This window comes from Monodelphis domestica, chromosome 2 (assembly GCF_027887165.1).
Source record: "Monodelphis domestica isolate mMonDom1 chromosome 2, mMonDom1.pri, whole genome shotgun sequence".
Classification (NCBI taxonomy): Eukaryota; Metazoa; Chordata; class Mammalia; order Didelphimorphia; family Didelphidae; genus Monodelphis; species Monodelphis domestica.
In genome coordinates, this window is record NC_077228.1 from 133,806,984 (window position 1) to 133,813,668 (window position 6,685).

A 6,685-nucleotide genomic window follows, 5' to 3' on the forward strand; every position below is an offset into this window, starting at 1 on the left:
AAGCAATTCAACTGGGTTTTACATGTATCATTGATCAAAACCCATTTCCATATCATTAATATTTCCACTAGAGTGATCCTTTAGAGTCTACACCCCAATCATATCCCCGTCAACCCATGTGATCAAGGAAATGTCTTTTCTTCTGTGTTTCTACTCCCACAGTTCTTTCTCTGGATGTGGATAATGTCCTGGATTGGCAGGAGGGCTGACGAGGCCCCCTGACTGAAGCCGCGGTACCTCAGTTAAAATCATGACCAGGTGGGCACTAACTAACACAGCACATAACAAGAAAGCTTTTAAAGCAACATCATGGGAAGACATGAAGAAGGGATCTACAGAACAAGCAACCCCAAATCTACAGGAGCATACACAGTTTCATTCCAGTGGCCTTTCCCTTAGGAATGATGTACCTTGATCAAAAAGCAAAAAGAAAACATTTTATACCAATCAAGATGTTATTGGGTTCACGGAATATCTAAGACAGAATGGAGAGGGGACTGCAGTGGGTGGCAGAGAAATAAGAGAAAAAATAGCAATAGCTCTCAAAAAAGATAGTTGCCAAGAAGGAAGGAGGTTGAAAAGACAGAAAATAAAGAAAAATGCAAAGGTTTGTTACCATTGCAGAAAACAAGGCCATGGAATGGCTGACTGCCCTGCTGTTCTTGAGAGTCAAGATATGAACACTGGAATCTGTTACCAATGTGGTTCTAATGAACATGAAATAACCAAATGCAAAGCCAAAGTAGATCCAGCTATGGGAGAATTTCCTTTTGCAAAATGTTTCATTTGTGGAGAGATGGGACACCTATCTAGATCTTGTCCTGATAATCCTAAACGACTTTATGCTGAAGGTGGTGGTTGTAGACTTTGTGGTTCTGTAGAACATTTTAAGAAAGATTGCCCTGAAAACCAGAATTTAGATCACGTGGTCACAGTTGGCCATTGGGCGGAGGAAATGAGTGCAGATTATGAAGAAATTTTAGAGGCTCCCAAACCACAGAAACCCAAAACAGCAGTAGCCAAGGTTGTTAATTTTTGATAGCAGACAGACAGTCTTACAGTATGTTATAGTTTGAACTGGGATTACCCTTCAGGGTTAGAATTGAGTTCAACACACAAGGATACAGTTTCTGAACATATACTGCAAGTGGAAATTTGATCACCTAAAAGCATTATAAACAATATGAGTGTTGTTAAAATTCCTTTTCTGGAGTTTTGTGCACTGAAGAGGCATCCCACCAGCATGAAACACTTAAAAACAAGCATTTGGTGCTTAAATTGGAATTTCTGGGGGAAACCTAGTTCTTAAAACAGTACCTGCAAAGCATGAATGATTTCAATTAATGAGAATCTTGTTTTCTTCAAAATAACAAATGAAAATAGTAAAAAAATAGATCAGCTCATGGAGGTGAGCTTCTTATATTTTTTCATAAAAGTTATATTTTTGCATGTAATTTATTTTACCACAGTGGCATTTTAAGAGCTCAAATTTTTCTAATCTTAAAATTTATTATTTTTGAATATTTTATAAAAATTATTTTTCCTACCATGACTCTTATTTCCTAAAAACTTCATTCCTGACTAAATTTGCTCCTTTTTTGTCCATGGCATTACATTTTGTATATTTTTGGAAACAAAGTCATTCATAAAAATAGAAATTGGTCCATGCCTTTTGGAAAAAGGAAAAGGGAATATTGGGCTCACTTCTACTTTGGTTTTGCTAAAAGGTACAGAATTATAATGAAGTTAAACAAAACTGAAGTCTACCAGCACCTGTCCCCCCACCCCTTGTCCTTGATTTGGTAAGAGAAATTCTAGCAAAGGACTAGGTGGACATTTTTTTGTTGCATAGAGCATATGGAGTCTAAAACTCAGCAGTGTGATCATGTATTTAGATGAGTCCAAGTGAGATACAAGCAGCACCATAATGGAGTTAGAACACTAATCAGGGAGACATTAGATCCTTTGTTTTATTTGATGAATACATGCATACTTAATACTTAATACATACTTAATACTTAATATATACATTTTACAATAAAAAAAAGAATTGTCCTGGATCATTGCATTGTTACTAGTAGAGAAGTCCATTACATTCAATTGTACCACAGTGTATCAGTCTCTGTGTACAATGTTCTCCTGGTTCTGCTCCTTTCCCTCTGCATCACTTCCTGGAGGTTGTTCCAGTCTCCATGAAATTCCTCCAGATCATCATTTCTTACAACACAATAGTATTCCATCACCAACATATACCACAATTTGTTCAGCCATTCCCCAATTGAAGGGCATCCCCTCGTTTTCCAATTTTTTGCCACCACAAAGAGCACAGCTATGAATATTCTTGTACATGCCTTTTTCCTTATTATCTTTGGGGTACAAACCCAGCAGCGCTATGGCTGGATCAAAGGGCAGGCAGTCTTTTAATGCCATTTGGGCATAGTTCCAAATTGCCTTCCTGAATGTTGGACCAATTCACAACTCCACAGGCAGTGTATTAGTGTCCCCCAGATCCCCTTTTTCAAGGAAGATTCTTGGACTTTAGGCAGGAAATTTTATTCAATATGTGATGAAAAAAGTCACACACACAAATGATTTTTAAAATTCCCTGTTCTCAAGAAGCTTACATTGTACTGGGGAAAACAAGTAAATAGATAATATAATTCAATTTGAAAAGTGAAAGGGTTCTAACAACCATGAAAATTAAGTATCTCCCATGTGATATGTGTAAAAGAAGATACCAAGTAAACAAGATATATTTCCTGTCCCCTAGTTTAGTGGATAGGCGTGTGTTTTGACATATAGACAAATTAATGTAAAATAGAAGGTGCATAGGATTTATTTAAATATTTAAACAATGAATATCTCTAGGATTTAGAGTTGGAAGAGATCTTAGAGCTAATAGGACATAAACCCTTAATTTCACAAGTGAGATAACTGAGGGTCAAAGAGGGATCAAGTGGCTAATCCAAACTCACACAGCAAACCACTCACTCACATTTATATCTCACTCAGAGATTTACATGGCTATTTATAGTGCTGTTTGTGCATTGTTTTCAAAGAGGACCCGATAGCATCATGGAGTGACATCTTAACTGGAGTGAATTGGATTTAAGGGAGGCAGCATTGCCCAAAGTCATCAGCCTCACCCTCTCTTCCAGTGTCATTCAAGTCCAGTGTCAAGACAAAAGTCAGGATGACTGGGGATGGCGCAAGATGCAGTTGATGACCTCCGTGTCTTCTTGATCATCTGACCAAGCTGTAGGAACTGCACAACACCTACATCAGCCACCTGCATGGCCACTGGACCAAACTGTTCTCATCTGCCCATTCCACTGGGGGAATAGGCTGTCTACCCAAGCACAGGAAGTCTACTTACAATAAGTCAATGAGGTAAGTAGTGCCAATATTACCGTCTCCACATTACAAGCTTAAAAAGCTAAGAGACTTAATGAAGGTCACATAGGGAGTAAGTGATGGACCTAGAATTCAAATTAGGTTCTAAATTCCATATTCTTGCCACATATGGGACTAAGAGAAATGTGAATTAAGTGCTTTGCCAATGACCAATGGTAGAGCAATCATGCCATGTATATGCTACAAATCTACTCCAATATATGCAACAAGTTCACACCTATGTATGCTTCAAGCACTTTACAAATACTGTATCTTTTATCTCATATAACCTATAATAAACCATATTTAACTCATATAACCTCATATAACCTATATATCTCATATATACCTAAGAGGTAAGTGTTATTATTATCCAAATTTTATAAGTGAAGAAACAAAACAAAACAGAGGTTAAGGGACTTGCCCAGGGTCACACAGCTAGGAAATGTCAGGGGCTAGATTTGAACTCAAGTTCTCCAGATCAGGACCCTCTGTACCCTAATAGCTGCATGCTTGCTGCTAGTGGAGGCTGGTTCTTCTGATGTGGAATGGGAACCCAGTAGGAATCCTAGCAAAATGGTAGAAGGATTGGGAGCAAGGTTGTCTGAGACAGCACAATGATTACCAATTATTTTTAAAAAATTGTAAAAAAAACACTTAATTTAATTTAAAAAGAAGGCATTTTCTTTTGCTGAGCAGAATGACAAAAGTTTTGGAAAATCCCTTAATGTAGGACAGTGTGGGAGCAGGGTCAACACACTCCTCCAGTTTGGTGGATACACACTGAGAGAGAGGATAAGGAGGCAGCAGCTACCTGCTGGCCCCAAGGCAGGGGGAGGGCAGCTGTTCCTAATTACTTTACTCATTAGGAACAGTTATTTTAGGCAGCAGTATCAGAGCCAGGCCGTTCCTGGTGATCATTAGGCTGGCCCATTTAGTTCTAAAGAAATGATAGCAATTTGATGATGCCACTGCAGTGGATTATGGCTCAGGAGGTGATTGGGACAGGGTCACTGGTCCAGGAGACCTCCTGTATCACTGATGATCCCAAGGTTCCATGTTCTCTCCCAGGGTTGGAATGGTGGTTATTCTCTAGAGTTTCCTCTCAATATTTGGCATTCAAGGAATTAGTCCCATCCATTTGTGTTGGAGGGGAAAGAGAAACTCTTTTTTTCTTGTCTTTCAAGAAGTTGTGGAAACAAGCCAGGGTACTGTCTTATGCCAATTATCATGTAACACTTAAGCTGGAATGCTTCCCCTCTGAATGAATTACATCAGTATCAATAAGCAATGTGTAGAGTTTTATTTCAGTTGGAATCAACACCATATAGATGCCTAGCAAGAGATTTAGTGTATGTCTATGGGATATGGGGAGAAATCCTGTGAGGGGAAGGAAGGTCCTGTGGAAAGTGGGGAAAGAGTAAAGATGAGCAGGGATAACAAGAATAGAAATAAGTCTATGTGAGACAGGCAACAAAGGGAGATTTCATGTGAGAAAGCAGAGGATGGAGCCCTCTTTCAAGCCCAAGCTAAGACCCAACCTTCAATAGGTTGGTTGGATGATTGATTTATTGGTTGGTTGTTGTCCCCCATGCTCAAAGAGGACTAAAATGGCATGACAAGAGATGTCTTTTGACACAAGCAAAAATGGATTTAAATGAGACAGAGTTGCCCTAAGTTATCCTTACTTTATCTTCAGGAAGCCTTTCTCTATTCCTCCTTAATTCTAGTGCCTTCCCTCTGTTGATTATTGCCACTTTATCTATATCTATATCTTGTTCTATCTATAGCTTGTTCATACATGGATGTTTGTTTTGGTTGTGAGCTCCTTGAAGACAGGGACTATCTTTAACCTTTCCTTGAATCCCCAGTTCTTAGCACAGAGTCTGACGCACAGTAGGTACTTAATGAATGTTTATTGACTGACTTTGAAAGTAAAGAACCAATGGAGTTTGTCTCAGCATCTTAGGAGAACCAGGTTTAGGGTACCATTCTAGTTAACTAGGAAATAAATAGAAACTAAAAAACCAGACAAAAGAGACCTCTTTCCTCAGAACCTATGATACCCTACAGAGATAAAGCATCTCCCACCTCCATGCCTTTGTACAAATGCTCCCCCATGTCATGTGCTATCTTCTCATCTCTGATTCCTAGAATCTCTTCCTTTCTTCAAAGCAGTTCTACCTCCTACGAGGCTTTTCCTGATCCCATTCCAGTTATTTCCCTCTTTAAATTATTTTGCATATACTTTGCATTCACTTTTTTGTATACATTTTGTATTCCTCCTCTAGAATGGAAGCTCATTGAGAGAAGGAACTATCTTTGGTTTTGGCTTCTTTTACCAGACTAAAAACAGTAACTGGAAGGAAAGCAGGCACTTTATACATGTTTTACATTGAATTGAACTAAGAGGGCTCTTTGGGTTGGTGTCCAGCCAGAACAAAGCATCTTTTCATCCTAGGCAACTGGTCTGAGAATTTTGTACCTCCACTAGATTTGAATTTGAAAATTCTGACCCTTTGAGTTTCCATCCACAGTCGCTTAACTTCCACTTTAATAAAAACAGCTAACATTTTTAAACCCATGCCATCCATCTGTCTTTGAATTAATTATAAGACAGAAGAGCAGCAAGGGCTGGGCAATTAGGGTTAAGTGACTTGTCCTGACTCACATGGCTAGGAAGTGTCTGAGACTAGATTTGAACTAGGTCCTCATGACTCTAGGCCTGGAGTTCTACCCACTGTGCTGCCTAGCTGCCCCCAAAAGCTAGCATTTATATAATACTTGAAGGCTTGCAAAACATATAATAAATATTATTCCACTTTATTCTCAGAATAACCCTGGGAGGTAGATGGTATTATTGCCCCCATTTTACAGATAAGAAAACTGAATCAGGTGATGTTAAATGATTTTGCCCAGGGTCACACACTAGGAAGTGTCTGAATCCATATTTGAACCCAAGTCTTCCTGAATGCAGGCTTAGCCATTACACGTTTTTACACATGGCTATTGAAGATTAACATTTTTTTAAAACCCTAAGATCTTGGCAACTAATCCCATTACTTCCTAGCAAACAGAGGAAAAAGAAATCGAAACAGTTGTCAGAATTTCCATTCTTGGGCTCAAAGATCACTGCAGACAGCAACTACAGCCATGAAATTAAAAGACATTTGCTCCTTGAAAGGGAAGCTTTGGCAAATCTGGACAACAAACTAAAAAGCCAAGACATCACCTTGTGGGCAAAGGTCCGTACAGTCAAGCTCCAGTTTTGCCAGTAGCAATGTATGACTGT

At 38.9% G+C, this 6,685-nt stretch overlaps 1 pseudogene; it reads left to right on the top strand.

Annotated features, from left to right (window-relative positions):
• The first annotated feature begins 228 nt into the window (after positions 1-228).
• LOC100018600 (zinc finger CCHC domain-containing protein 9-like) lies at positions 229-1,114 on the top strand (annotated as a pseudogene).
• Positions 1,115-6,685: the final 5,571 nt, after the last annotated feature.